Source organism: Neomonachus schauinslandi, chromosome 3 (genome assembly GCF_002201575.2).
Source record: "Neomonachus schauinslandi chromosome 3, ASM220157v2, whole genome shotgun sequence".
Taxonomy (NCBI): domain Eukaryota; kingdom Metazoa; phylum Chordata; class Mammalia; order Carnivora; family Phocidae; genus Neomonachus; species Neomonachus schauinslandi.
The window spans coordinates 95984526-96000330 of NC_058405.1; the positions used below are offsets into that span (position 1 = coordinate 95984526).

The 15805-nt window shown below is 37.4% G+C and overlaps 1 protein-coding gene across 1 annotated transcript in view; it reads right to left on the reverse strand.

Moving 5' to 3' along the window:
- Positions 1 to 15805, reverse strand: part of DPP10 (dipeptidyl peptidase like 10) — a 1400194-nt gene that overhangs the window by 659443 nt on the left and 724946 nt on the right. The gene's annotated exons all lie outside the window — the stretch shown is intronic.

Below are 15805 nucleotides of genomic sequence, written 5' to 3' on the forward strand. Positions count from 1 at the left end.
CCCGGGCTCCTGCTAAAACCCGGAGAAGTGGAGCGCGCCCGTGCAAAGCCCTCGGTGGCTCGATCGCTGCCACTGGGCATGCTCCAGCGCTCAGAGAAGGCAGGGGGCAGCTGGGGACTAGGGGCCCAGAGGCCCACTGGGGCTGCCAACACCTGTCGGGACCCAAGTGTTGGTCCCATGTTATGGACCGAGGCTCTGCGTCTCTCGATCTGTGGCAACGGACGGCCTTATCCTTTAGCCTCCAGCCTGGATTCCCACCCCCCCCCCCCCCGCCCCGACCAGCTGCCAGTGGAATTCCGAAAGGTGGATTACAAACAATAATAACTAAAGATGATATTCTACTACTCACTTTGTTTTATCCTTTTTTCTAGGACACGTAGAAAAATCTTCAAATTTTAAGTCCCTTCTCCAGCCTTCCCTTGGCTTAACACAACCCTCTCCTCTTCAAAGTTTTCTGAGCACCTATCATGTGTCAAACACACTGCAAGGCTTGGAGGGATTGCAAGGAAAAGAGACTAAATACCTAGACAAACTTACCAAATTCCCTGCCTACAAGGAGTGTGCCTCCTACTGTGGGTACTGGGAGCCTGGAGCAGGGATATGAATCGAAGAGTCAATTTAACTCTTTGGAAGTTGAATTCCTGTGAGTGGGTACAACACACAAAGTCCACCAGTTTCATCTAGATGCATTACTACTTTTCCCTGTTGCTAGAAAGGACCTGCCCAAAACAGATGGACAACAAGCAGTCCCCAGTCTCAGGCACAGGTTTTTGGAGATTGCTCACCAGAGAAGAGGCTGGAGGGAGTTAATATCCAGATGTTACTGCACTTAGCACCAGGGTTGTGACAAGGTTCCAGTGGGAAGGGATTAAGCATATGGATGAGGGAGGGTGGCCAGTAGCCTTGAGTTTGTTTTTATTGGCTAAGCCTGGCTCCCCGACCCTTGTCTGAGTTACTCAGTCCATGAACTGGCCACTTCCTAGACAGGGTCTATCCTAGGATAATAGGAGTTGTGCTCCTGCCTGTTAGTGAATCGTCCATCATACTTGTCCTAAATATTGTGACAACAGTTCCTTTAAAATATGTTTAAAAAAAAAAAAGTGGTGATCTCTAGGTTTGATTAGAAAATAAAAATATGATTTTTTTCTTCAAAAAGGTGGGATTTGGGTGATGAAAGCTTACTTTTCAAAAATAAGTAGTCCAGTGCATATTATGAGTGACTTCTAATAGTGTTGGTCCAATGGAAATGTTTTTTGAGAGGAATGACTTCGCTATTTGTAAAAATATAAAGCAAATTTTAAAAATGAAACATGGTTGGGGGGCTGCCTGGGTGGCTGAGTCATTAAGTGTGGTACTCTTGATTTCAGCTTAGGTCATGATCTCAGGGTCCTGAGATCAAGCCCTAGTCCATCGAGGCTTAGTGGGGAGTCTGCTTCAGATTCTCTTTCTCCCTCTGCCCCTCCTCCCCCACCCCCAACCTCCCACTGCTCTCTGGCCCACTGGGTGCCTGTGCCCCCCCCCCAAATAAAATAAATAAATCTTTAAAAATGAAACATGAGGGGCTTCTGGGTGGCTCAGTTGGTTAAGGGTCTGCCTTCGGCTCAGGTCATGATCCCAGGGTCCTGGGATCAAGCCCTGCGTAGGGCTCCCTGCTCAGTGGGGAGCCTGCTTCTCCCTCTCTCCCCTGCTGGAGCTCTATCTTTCTCTCTCTCAAATAAATAAATATTTTAAAAAATGAAACATTGGTATAATAGCTATTGAGTAGTTTGTCCAGTAAACATGGCAATCTCTATTTTCCCACATTTTTTTCCACCACCCCAGGGAGAAAGGGGTCTACATTATTCCAAAAATGTTTCTATCCTTATATTTTGCTCTTCTGCTTATCATTTTAGTACATTCATCCTTTGAATGTGTTTCCATTTTGGACAGTTGATTTGAAAGTTTATGTGCAAAGATTTCTGTTGACACAGGACAAGCATAGACAAGAGGGAATTATTCTCAGCCTATTTGATTATTTATTTATTTGATTGAAGTCAACTGTTCAACTTGCATTCTTTTTCAGTATTCATTATAAAATCTCCTTTGTGGTTACAAACAAAGACGTAAGTTGTATATGTTTCATGTATAATGTGTATATGTGTATATATATCACTTTTTAAAGGAAAGTTTCTTTGATTTGAGTCCATCTTTTTGCATGGGTTATTTTGTCTAAGCTGAAAGCGTTATTTTATATCTGTTGGGGTCTAAGTTAAGGACATGAATTAAAACTTAATCATATGTAACTTACAGTTTAAAAACTACTTTTTGAAATGTGATGCACTGGAATTACAATGTAGGATTTTCTACTTCATTTCTTATTGAAGAAAAAATGCTAATGTCCAAGAAGAAAAAAGTAAAGGAATACCTTCCATTCTAAGAGAGAATGTCCGCAGCTCAGTTGTATATGGCTTCTGATAATAAGTTGTCATTAAAAAAATTATAATCAAACATCTGCAAAATATATCTAATCGAGTAGATATAACCATAGTGCAGTGTGGATAAGAGGACAATGTGCCAGCCTACATCTCAGCAGAATGGGCTCCTGCCTTAGCTTCATCACAGAATGGAGGTATGGGCAAAAGTGAAGTCACTTAGCTCCTGCCTCTGCTTCCTTATGTGGTAAAATTAAACATTTTAGACCAGGTGACCAACAAGATCCTTTCCTTCCCTAAAATTCTATGAGAGATCTTAATTTTACAAATCAAAAGGCTATCATCTGAAATGATGAATTACTTACATATGTTTAAATTTTAGCAGGAGTCAGTTAAATGCTTAGAAAAGTACAAAAAATTCAATAGATAAGGATTCTTCATGAAGTGACTAACTTAATATCCACCAAACTTCCCTCACACTCTCTAGTTTACATAAATGCATAGTAACAATTCTTGCCTTGATAATACTTTTAAAATTCAGAAACTTAAATCTCTCTCTACAGTGTATCACTTCTGAAAATTAAAGATTTAAAGAGTTTTGCAGAAATTAACAGAATATTTTTGACTACTTTTCCTCATATGTTTGATGAACTAACTCATGGATACCATACAACTTAAAATCCTGATACAATGGTAAAGAGGTTTTCCTAGTTTTTATGGAATGGAATCAGACTCTCATAACTGCAAAAGGCCTAGAGATTGACCAGCAAAATTCCCTCTATTTTAGGTTATAAATTTCTAAACTTTGCAACATAGTCAGGAAGATTTCTAGGATTTAGATTTTATCACTTCCTTCTGAAAATTTTCATGGACTCAAATCCTAGTTTCAGGTTCCCATGTAGATATAACCTACCATGTTGCATCCTCAACATACTGATAGGAATTTCCAAAGTCCCTCAAAAATTTTCTTGCATAAAATATTGTGAACATCTACAATGTCTTTCACTGATATTTGATTCTTTAAAAGTGAGATACCAATTCAGTACATTTCATTTTACCTAGAATTATTAACACGAATAATTGAGGATGGGTGATGAAATTTAGATAAATATATTCAAGATAATCATGAAAATGTTTAAGCATCAGTGCCAAACACAGGATGTTCCAGAAATATTTTAGTCATATGTGCTGTATTCAGTCTTCCGTGTCAAATAGTAGACCCAGGACCCCCAAATCCCAAATTTACTTTAACAACCACCAATAACAAGGCCTGGCTGGCTAAACTCTGATATGTTAGAGAAAGACCAAAGTCCCTTGAGATTTTGAGAAGCAGGGTAGCCTTTAGAGATAAATCCTTCAGTTTCAGATAAATCAGATAAGGCAAATAGGACTCTGTAAGCTGCTAGTGCCCTGGAGTCTCTCCTTACCTTTTCCTTCTCTACTCTCTCTTTCCTGAGGTAATTCTTCAGTGTCACCTTGATGGGGATTTCCCTAGCATTAGCCAGGCCTCTATTGAGTGCCCTTAATGAGCACAGCATCAGGAAGACAGAGTTCATGAGCTGTGCCTTCAGAGACCTGGCCTGAAATGTGTCCAATTAGCTTTTCACAGATCAAGAAATAGCTTTAGTTCACATCTTCTGCTATCATTTGCTTTCGATTTATCAATCACCTCTACTCACCTCACTCGGCTTCTTGAATTTCCCAAAGTGCACATCATGTCTTTGGGCAGAAAACCAGTATGTTGAGCAATCCTCAGAAACAAGCTGTATTTTAGAAGCTCTAACTAGTAAACTATCTCAAAAAATTATTTTAAAAAGAATAAAAAAGAAAGAAAAAGAAGTAAAGTTACTATATATTTAAGTGATAACTGTGTACACGACTCATACTGTTAAGAGATTCTTGGGGCATTAATTTAACTAAACTTTTTGTCAGTCTCTGTGACAGGAAGACTTTCCTGTTGTAAAAATTCATAGCCCAATTATGATCTCTGGTGGAAGCAGGCAGAGTTGCAATATCCTGAGAGCCATTCTTGTTGTTCACTAGAGACCTGAAGATATTGACAAACTGCTCACTCACAATGAGACCTAGTGCTGTAGAGTCTGCTTAGTTGTTATATTAACACACCTCACATCTTCTTTAACCAAACAGCCCTTCTAAGACATATATAATGGTATTAAGACAGGAAAACAATGCATATGATTTTTCTGTGTAGTATTTTCTCTCCATACATGTAGTTGAATCAACATCAAAACAATTTGAGAATGTGTGAAATTCTTAACATATATTGCATTATTTGTTTCAGAGGTACAGATCTGAGATTCAACAGTCTTGCACAATTCACAGCGCTTGCCTGAAGGGGGGGAAATCGGAGGGGTAGACGAACCATGAGAGACGATGGACTCTGAAAAACAAACTGAGGGTTCTAGAGGGGAGGGGGGAGGGAGGATGGGTTAGCCTGGTGATGGATATTAAAGAGGGCACGTTCTGCATGGAGCACTGGGTGTTATGCACAAACAATGAATCATGGAACACTACATCTAAAACTAATGGTGTAATGTATGGGGATTACCATAAGAATAAAAAAATTAAAAATAAAATAAAATAAAATAAAAAGAATGTGTGAAATTTACCTGTTGTCATTGTTTTTACCCACTAGATGCTTGACAAGGGGTCTGTGTTTGATTTTTTTTTAGAGTATTTATTTAATGAATTAGTTATGTTTGCATAGCAAAAAATAAAAATAAAAAAAGACCTATCTTTTTTGGCTGATATTTTTTTGGTCTGATCTTCACATTTCTTTAGAAATGAAATAAAGTTTTCCAAATCAGATTCTGTCGCCAAATGACAGAAAGGTTGTCAGATGTGGAAGAGTATTTAGAAACACTGGCATAACATTTCCCCTTTTCATGTAGGGAGTCAGCCTTTGATGAATAAATTTCCCTGAACTTGGTATTTCTCGTTTTCATAACTAAGACTAGATTTTCTAATAATTCAAAATACCTCTTTATCTTTGTCCTTGGAAAGTACATTATTACTAAGACATCTCTTACACTCAGATTTCATAATAGTTAACTGACTTTTTCCCTTATGTAATTCCCAAAACAGCACCAAGCACATTGCCCATTCAGGGAAATCTTTCATGAATTGAAAGAGAAAATGCTACTGTGAAATCCTGAACAATTTTTGGAGGGAAGGGAGAATTTCCATCTTTTGTAAAAATTTCACCATGCTCAATTTATTCTTAAGGATTTAGTACTAGATTCAGACTCCCCCATGAACTTCCCTTTTGAAAACAAGAGATAGTCTAGGATATAGGTGAAGCAGCTCTAGAACATCCATTGACATTAAAGGGTCCCTGGCATTTTTCCCACTAATTGACTCTTTAACACTGGGAATTATTCTTCTACCATCACACACACACACACACACACACACACACACACACACACAAAATATTGAGGCCAAGTCCTTGGATTCACAGCTAGTCCTTTTACCACACGGAGTCATCTGTTTAGATTATACAAATATAGTTTCAGGACATCTTGGGATGTGACCTCTATTGAAATGAGACACATTAAGATACATCTCTCATTACTGAACACTGTTTAACCTATTAGCCTAGATGGGTTGTTTGCTACTGGTTTAGATCACTTCTTATATTCTTATATTCTCCCATCTCTCTTTCATCTATATCATTTGGGGAGAATTATGTCATTTAATATCTATCTTATACATCTAAATATTTATTAAAGTCATATCTTTATTCAAATCAGAAAGAGATTAAGGAGAAGTGGAAGGAGAAGAAAAAAAAAAAAAGCCAAAGGAATGCATTCTGAAGCTGGTAGAGATACTAGCGTGTATTAAGCCTTTTTTATTTTTATTCATGCTCTCACATGAAGACTAGAAATACTATAATTCCTATTGGTTAGATCTTATGTGTTGCTCCTGCCACTGTCTATATTCTATGTATTCATATAATTTTAGAAAGCATAGTCCAAATTTTAATTTCCTTGTTTCTCTCTAGGTGATTTATATTTGATGTTTTTCAATCAATAATATCAAGCTTACATTTTCTTGTAATATTTCATCATTTTTTTGCACTTAATAGTTGATTGTAAGCACCAGTGGAGGAGGTGGAGAGAATCTATAACAAATAACACAGTTTATACAAATCAATGACTAGAGAAATGCCCTTTAATTAGCTATTTTATTGAATCAGCAGTGTTTGTATGAATGTTTAATCCTAGTTGATAGGACATCAAAGTTGCCTCCCAGATGGATGAGAAGCTCTCTTCTGTGGTCTGCTAGTCGTCCCTGTGGAGAAGCCATCCACTCCTTCCATCTTCCCAAATGTGACTGATCTGTTAGGACCCAGCTCCTCTCCCACATCCCCCTGATTCAAGTTCACAGGGATTTTCTTCATTCAGTGTTCTCATAGTGTAAAAGTCACCACACAGTTTATGCCACTTTTCTGGACTGGCTTGTGTAGCGTCCCAATTGTCACAAGTGACTTCTCTTTCCTACCAAACTGTAAATTCTTGGGGAGAGAGAACAACCCCTTGGGGACTGACTTACAGTTTGTGTGCAAGGGGTTGTGGGTAAGGGTCCATATCAGTCTCCTTAAGTAGAGATCTTGGAGGATATATATGTATTTTCAAAAAAATTCTTCTCCTCACCCCCTGAATATTAAGCTCTGTCAAAAACTTCCATGCACTTGTTTTGTTTTCCTTTAATTTATTGAACAGAGTCACCCAGGGGAAATATTTTTTCTCTATTTCTATTGTTCACCTTTATTATAGAAATTATATAATCTTGATATTCCTCTGATTTACTGATGCTGGATATGAGTAAAGTCCCACAAGTTATTGCTTGATTACAAAACATTAGGTAAAAGCCAGATAAATTTGGAATTTTCCACACTAATGAGTAGATACCATTTACTATAAAATACTAAGCCTCCAATGCTGTGAACTCAAAGGACAAAATGAATTTGGAGACAACAGCTATATTGGCAATGTTACTCCTAATTTATTATTTTCCCCCTAATATATAAATATTATACTCCTTGAGAAAGGAGGAGCTATACTGGGTAAAATGATAAGGTAATGTTTAATTGAATAAGATGTTTTATTATTTTAAATACAGCTCAAGTTTCTATAGCTTGCCTATATAATATCAAAAATTATTACAAGGTCAATAGAATCTTCCAGGATTATGCCCAATGTTAGTACATAATTATTTTTGCCTTGCATCCTCTGCATACATTTTAAGCAAATTTGTTTATCTAATCTACTATCTTTTGGACCACATTTCAAAAACAGGGTGAGAGGAATTGTCATTAGATGGGATACACAATAGTATGAAAGGAAAATACATAATCTTAGAGAAAAAAAGAAAAAAAAATTGGACCTTCCACTTAAAGTAATAGAACAACTCAGTACCATTTCGTATGGGGAGGGAAAGAGAGGCAAATATCCCTAGGCATCTCAGTAGGATCTTAGAGTATAACCATATTATGGCATAGTAAAGTTGATGTTGAAAATGAGGACTTTAGAAAAAGTAAAATCAGGCTAGGCATACTTTCTTTAAAAGACAGGGTTATTTGGAGAAGATGGACTGCAGTGATGCCAGCATGGGTTTAGGCTAAATAGAGAACTAGATATCAAAACCAAAAGCACAACATTTACAATGAAACTAGATAGCAAGATATCTCTCCAAATTTCTAAATCCCAAAAGCCCACAGCTTGAATGTCTTTGGTATCTAATAGGACAAAGCATAGAGAAGCTGTGGGACAAACGACCAACCTGATAATCCCAAAACATTAAGAAAACCCAAAAATAGTCAGTAGATATTCACTAGAAAGCACAGTGGATCAATTTAAGAACATCCAGTAGAAGATTTTTGTGCATTCCAACAGTGAGTAAAAGGGACCCTGTTGGGAGTTGATTTCCCCTTGATCTCTCACATTTCTCCGAGTCTTATTACCAAGAAATAGTCTTTTGTTCTAGAATATCATTTGAAGAATATTTGTATAAAAATTATCTTGGGAAGGGGAATAGTGTTTCGCTCTGGAGAAAAATACAAGTTTGTTTAGAGTCCTGCAAGATAAATATTGTTCCCTCTCCATGGCAAAGAGTAGGCATGCTTTCTCTCCAGTATAAAAAGGATAATGTCTCCTTCCAAAATCAAGAGAAGGCATGCTACTTCCCATTATAAAAGATTTGGGTTCCAGGGTGCCTGGGTGGCTCAGTTGGTTAAGCGACTGCCTTCAGCTCAGGTCATGATCCTGGAGTCCCGGGATCGAGTCCCACATTGGGCTCCCTGTTCAGCGGGGGGTCGGCTTCTCCCTCTGACCCTCTTCCCTCTCGTGCTCTCTGTCTCTCATTCTCTCTCTCTCTCAAATAAATAAATAAAATCTTTGGGAAAAAAAAAAAAGATTTGGGTTCCTTTAGCTTCTTCTATACTGCAACCCACTGTGTGAGCAGGTATTCATCTGTTCCCAATCATTCACCCCCATGGGACTTGGGGACAAGAAGAGTTTACAAAAATATGCTGATGTTCATGATATTTGCTGTGCCATGGGTAATAATGTTCTTTGTCTCTGACTCAAGATTCTCATGTCTTTTGAAAATGTCCATAAAACTGGCTAACTTGTTAGCTTGCAAGTTATACAAAATCTCAGTTCTTAAGAGGCTGATGTCAAGATCTAAGGTGGCTGGAGAAACCTAGATCCTATGAACCCTTGAAACTGACATGCCAGGCTTCTTCCCAACACAGAACCCCATACTAGGAAAAACTACTAGAAGTGGAATCAAAATTGAGCAGAACAGAGATACCAGAGATGAAGAAAAGAGAAAATCCAGCCAAAAGGTAAACAGACACAGGCAATTTAGGATCAAAAGCCATCATATTTTTAAAATACTACATAAAAACAAAAAATAAGGATCTCCTTGAAGTTGGAAAGCCTATCTGAACTTTTAACTATTTAAAGTTCAAGAAAACCTGAAAAAAAGTTCAGGAAAACTAAAGTCACATAAGAATGATCAACAGAAAACTATTGTGGTCAAACCCCATGAAAAGTTTTGCCTTGACAACAAAGCTGCTACATGAAATAAAAAAGAAAATATCCCTTCAGATAAGGGATTGACAAATTACAGTCCACAGGCCAAACCCAGCCCTCTTCCTATTTTTATAAATAAAGTTTTCTTGGAACATAGTCACACTCACTTATTTACATATTGCCTAAGACTGTTTTCATGCTACAATAGCAGTGTTAAGTGTTTGTGACAGAAAACATATGGCCTGCAAAGTATAAAATATTTACTCTCTTGCACCTTACAGGAAGTTTGCCAACTTCTGCTATTGACAAAGAAAGCTTGCCAAAAAAGCCATGCTCAAAAATTTTTCAAAACTGCAACATACTATTTCAAAATGAGCTAAAGAACATTTAAAAAAAATCATACAATACATGAGAGAATAACAATCAGAATTAGAAAAACTCAGATAAAAAGGGACAGCACTCAGGAAAGAATCAGAAATAAAAGAAATGTCATTAGAAATAGAGACTAATCTAGGAGGTATATAAGAGCAAATAAGCACAACAAATGATACTCTAACAGAAATCAAGATGGGAAGGAAAAAAAATGTTAACCAAAAACAAGTGAAAAAAGACACTCAAGAGAAAGCAACAAATGCTGTAGATGGCAAAGAAGATCCAACATACAGATTAGGGGAGTTCTGAGTGGGAAAACAAATCAAAGCAAGTTTTGGGGGATGGGGATGGGACAAATACTAAGAACTTAAATTCACAAGAATGATCCTGAAATTAAAAAAAAAAAAAATTAAAACTACTTATTGAAAAGTCACATAGTATACCAGAGATCAGCATAGCACAATCAACACCAAGTAAAATTAAGGGATCTTAAAAAAAAAAAAAAAAAAAAACCTTATTTGGGCACCTAGACAAAAATAACATTTAACTTAAAAAGTAACTAATATCTTATTATCATTAGACTTTTCCACAGCAACACTTTATCTTCAGGGGAAAAATGAAGTTATATATAAGATACTCAAAAAAATAAAATGTGGGCCAGGAATTTTATGTATTTACATATGTTTGTATTTCTTTTTTTTAAGATTTTATTTATTTATTTGAGAGAGAGGGAGAGAGAAAGCACAAGCAGGCGGAGGGGCAGAAGAGGAAGATGCAGACTCCCTGCTAAGCAGGGAGCCCTATGACGCAGGGATGCTGAAAGCAGATGCTTAACCAACTAAGACACCCAGGAGCCCCTATATGTTTGTATCTCTTAGATTTAAACTATAATTTGAAACTCTTATCTAACTGTCCTTTCTTCCTGCTGCGCTTTACAGTGATGAAGTCTGTATCACTGAGACCTCTCTCTACTCCTTTAAATGACTCCCTTTGTTCCTTCATAAGCATTTCCTCCAATAACTCTTGCATATCTAACCACACATGCTTCTCAGAGCACCTGGACTGACACAGTCTAGCAATAATGACCATCCGCCTTGCAATCAATTGTCAAGTGAAATACAGGCTGTCCAATTAATTCTGAATTCCAGATAAATGACAAATTTTAGTATAAGTTGTCCACTGTGGACTTTTAGGGTTATACTTATACCAAAATTTATTTGTCATTTATTTGAAATTGAAATTTAACTGGGTGTCCTGTATTTTTATTTGTTAATTCTAGCAACCCTAGTAGCAATGATTATCACACTCACACTCAGACTGTGATCATAAAAGAAACCAGGGCTTCTTGGAGAAATGAATCTATGTCTGGAATGAGAAATGTACCAGACCATCTTGGAACATTTTGACATAAACTAGCATGGAAGCTATCAAAAAACACTAGGATAATATTAAAAGGAATCAAAAGACAATCTTGAAAAAGTTCTATCTGGCCAAAGAAAAATTTGAACGTTGATAAGGACAGCAATGATAGTTGATGGGAATCCATCAGGTATGTTTAAGTCCCAATTGGTCCCCTCCTGAGGATGATGGGGAACCAATTTATTATTATGAAAACTAGGTTAAGAAAAAAATAGAGCATTGATCTGTCCTTTTTGGGAACTGCATGACTGAGTAACCAAGTTGTAGATGAGAGGATGCACCTCCTTCTAAATAAAATTATTCAAGCTAATGGATAAAAATAATGGATATAATTATAGTATTACCATTTCGGAAGCTCCAATAAAATAACAAATTGACGTAGTAAGCATCAGTGTGCCCCCTGATAAAAGAACATAACACTACCTATAGTCGTGCCAAACACTTAAAAGCTCTGTCTGACCAAGAGTCCACTCCCATTTGCAGGAAATACAAGGAAGAGAAGAACAGGCACAATTAACACACAGTCAGCAACTCTACCCTGGGGCAAACTCTCAAGTACATCAACAGACAAATTTTAAGGAAGAGAAAAGAGCTTGGTGGGGGTTGGGGGAAGGGATGACTTGATTAAAATTAAGTTACATATCAATTAGAAAATTGATGACTAAGCCATAGTGCATCCTGATACACACTTAAGTGATAAACCATCATGAAAAACAAGGAAATGATTACTATAAAAATCAGGACAGTGTTTACTTTAGGAGGGAGGGAGGACAGGCATATGGAGAGGCTTGGTAGCTAGCAACGTTTTCTTCTTTGACTTGGGTGGTGGCTAAAATGGTATTTGCTTTAATAATAATTGTGTGTGATTTCCTGTATCTGTGTTTTATTTTTACCTAAAAGCTTAAAAAATGCCTAATAGTGTTCTTGGCTCCTAATAAACACTCAATAAAGGGTGGCTATTAAAGACTATAAAGTAAAAGATAAGGACTACATTTAGAACAATTCCTTCCATATTGTTTTTGTAAAGTGATGGTAAACCTCCAGCTCTCAAGGTCATGCTCTCTCTCTCTCCAATGAAGGTAGAGCTACAAAATTGCTCCTGCCTTTCCAAAATGTGTTTATGGCTTCAAAAGTGTAATGCTAACCTTGTTTATGCTTTTAGAGCTCCTCAGAGTTAGCAAACACCAAGATAGACAAGAGGTTGTATGGGGAAAGGCACTTTATGTTTTGCCGGGGATCCTCTTTGGGATCTTCATCGCGAGACCATTAAGTCACGTGCAAATACTAAAGCAACTTAGCCTGCATTTGACACCATGGGGAAAATTGTGGATTGTGATCTATTTATTCAATTCCAACTTTATGTGAGGAAAGCAATGAGTCCCAGCCCGAGCCCACTCTTTCTTACTGACTACAGAACTACACAGGCTGTGTGATGTACAGAACAATTCGTGCTCTTCTTAGTAGGATTTGTGGCTCCAGGTGGCTATGCCTCTTGCCTTCCCAGACTGAGTGACATGCTTGTTTCAAGGACTGTAGTCTTCAGTCTGCAATTGTCTGGCTATAAACAGGTGTACAGTTGCTATTCAAGCTGAGCTTCAATTAGTACTAGAAGGATGCCTTCTCCTCCCTTATGTCCACGCTTCTTTCTTATGTAGCACCCACCTTGGCACTATCTCTGCCCACACTGCAGATTTTGGCACAGGGTGCTGTGTCTGAGGGTCCAAATGGGGTTCTCCCATCTGCCAAGAAGTGCTAAAATCTCTGAATGTGCACATCCCTGAAAAGATACTCCCTCCAAATGCACATTTTTTTCCACCTAAAAACATTTGAAAATTCATTTAGACTCTTCAAAGAAGCCATCCCTGCCCACTCCAGTGAGAAGTGATTTCTTCTGTTTTCCATTTCTAGAGCACTTAATCTCTATACCATGCATTTGTCACGTACCATTTATTTCCTTACACCATCAGCCATCACACTGGTATTCTAGCACTCTTTCCACTCTACCACTCTACCGAGTCTATTCCCATTTTGGAATTTTTCCTATGAATAATAATAATAGTGAAAATAATAATAACTCACATTTATTGACTGCTTAATGTGACTCAGGCACCGTCTAATGCTTTTAATGCAACAACTCTACAGAGTGGATGTCATCTCTACATCCATTTAAAATCATGTAAACCTATGTTGTTTTTTTTTTTAAAGATTTATTTATTTATTTGAGAGAGCGAGAATGAGAGAGAGTACATGACAGGGGGGAGGGTCAGAGGGAGAAGCAGGCTCCTCACTGAGCAGGGAGCCCGATGCGGGACTCGATCCCGGGACTCCAGGATCATGACCTGAGCTGAAGGCAGTTGCTTAACCAACTGAGCCACCCAGGCACCCGTAAATTGCAAATTTCATTAATAACATCCTGTCTTACATCAAGACTCACAAAGAATAGGTGTCTATTTAATTTAATCCTTAAAGTTTCATAGAGTGCTTGCTATGTTGATTTTTTTGCCTGGAATTACTATGTAATATATTATAAACTTTATAAATGTATGTGTGTGTATATATACACTATATATATAGATATAGCTATCTATATGTACATAGTATATACAAATAGCTACCCAATAAAAAGGCAATAAATAGACTTAAATAGGTAGATGATTTATAACATTGAAAGTATCTTATAAGATCTTTGTCCAATTTATCTAGCACAGAGGGATACATGGTAGTTGTGCGATAGGATTTTTTTCTGGCTATCATAATTATCTCTATGCTTCCCCATGATCCTTATAACTATTGGTTACATGCAGTCTTCTTCATTCGGATGTATTATTTAAAAATCTGTATCTAAGTGAGAAAAGACGACCTGTATTTTAAAATTTGTATCCAAAAGCCTGCACTAACAATAAGAAACTTTGGCAGAAATTTTCAGATATAAGAATGGAAAGCTGTGGAGAAAAATTTATATAGTACTCTCTAGTAAGAGTCCATTAAGAAACCACCTATTCACCTACACTTAAGATATTCTTTGACTGTTCCCAGTATAAGTTATTCGATGTAAATAATGGTATTTTGTAAGACAAATGCATGAAGAAAGATACAGAAAAACATCAAAATTTCTATTTGGACTTGGAGTCATCCTGGTGTGACAGTGTAGTGGTTCTCAGTCTTGGGTGCGTCTCACAATCTCCCACTCCAGATCTCCATTGTGAAGATGCAGTAGAGTAGTATCTAGGAATCTGAATTTTGACCAGCATCCTAGTAGATTTTGAAGAGATTGAGGGATCACACTTTGAGACCAAATTAAAGATACAGTAGTTAAGAGATGAAATTTGGAGTCAGAAAAACCAGAGTCACGAATTCAACATTTACTTGCAATGTACTTAACTTCTCTAAACTCCAGTTTCCTTTTCTGTAAAATGCACAATAACAATGTTATCTGACTCATAGCCCTGTGAGAAAATATATGAAAAGTGATTGGCTTAGTGCCTGGTACATAGGAACTGGTAATTGTTAGCAAGTAGTGGTAGTGATGGTATTACTAGTGTAAAAAAATGCAGGTGTTCTCAAAATCTTATGTCATGAGGGAATTAAAATTAAAACAGCAATGAGGTACCACTTCACACCTATTAGAATGTAAAAATCCAAAACACTGATGACACCAAATGCTGGTGAGGATGTGGAACAACAGGAACGCTCATTCACTGCTGGTGGGAATATAAAATTGTATAGCCATTCTGGGACACAGGTTGACAGTTTCTTATAAAACTAAATATACTCTTGGGGCACCTGGGTGGCTCAGTCAGTTAAGTGGTTAAGTGTCTGCCTTCGGCTCAGGTCATGACCCCGGGGTCCTGGGATTGAGCGCCATGTCCAGCTCCCTGCTCAGTGGGGAGCCTGCTTCTCCCTCTCCCTCTGCCTGCCCCTCCCCCTCTACCTGCCCTCCCCCTCTGCCTGCCCCTCCCCTGCTTGTGCTCTCGCACTCTCTCTCTCAAATAAAATCTTAAAAAAAAAAAACAAGAAAAAACCCTAAATATCCTCTTACTAAACAATCCAGCAAACACACTCCCTGATATTTACCCAAATAAGTTGAAAACATATCCATATAAAAAACCTGCATGCAGATATTTATAGCAACCTTATTCATAACTGCCAAAACTTGCAAGCCACCAAGATGTCCTTCCATAAATGAATGAATAAACTGTGGTATATCCAGACAATGGAATATTATCCACTGATAAAAAGAAATGAGCTATCAAGACACAAAAAACACATGGAGGAAACTTAACTGTATATTGCCAAGTTAAATAAGCCAATCTGAAAAGTCTACATACTGTATAGTTGCAACTATGTGACATTCTGGAAAAGACAAAACTACAGAGACAGTAAAAAGATCAGTGGTTGCCAAGGTTTTGTAGAAGGGAGAGAGGGATAAATAAGTGGAGTATTGGGGATTTTTAGGGCAGTGAAACTATTCTGTATAATACTGGGACATGAATATATGTCCTTATACATTTGTCAAAACCCACAGTATAAAAAAAACAAAGG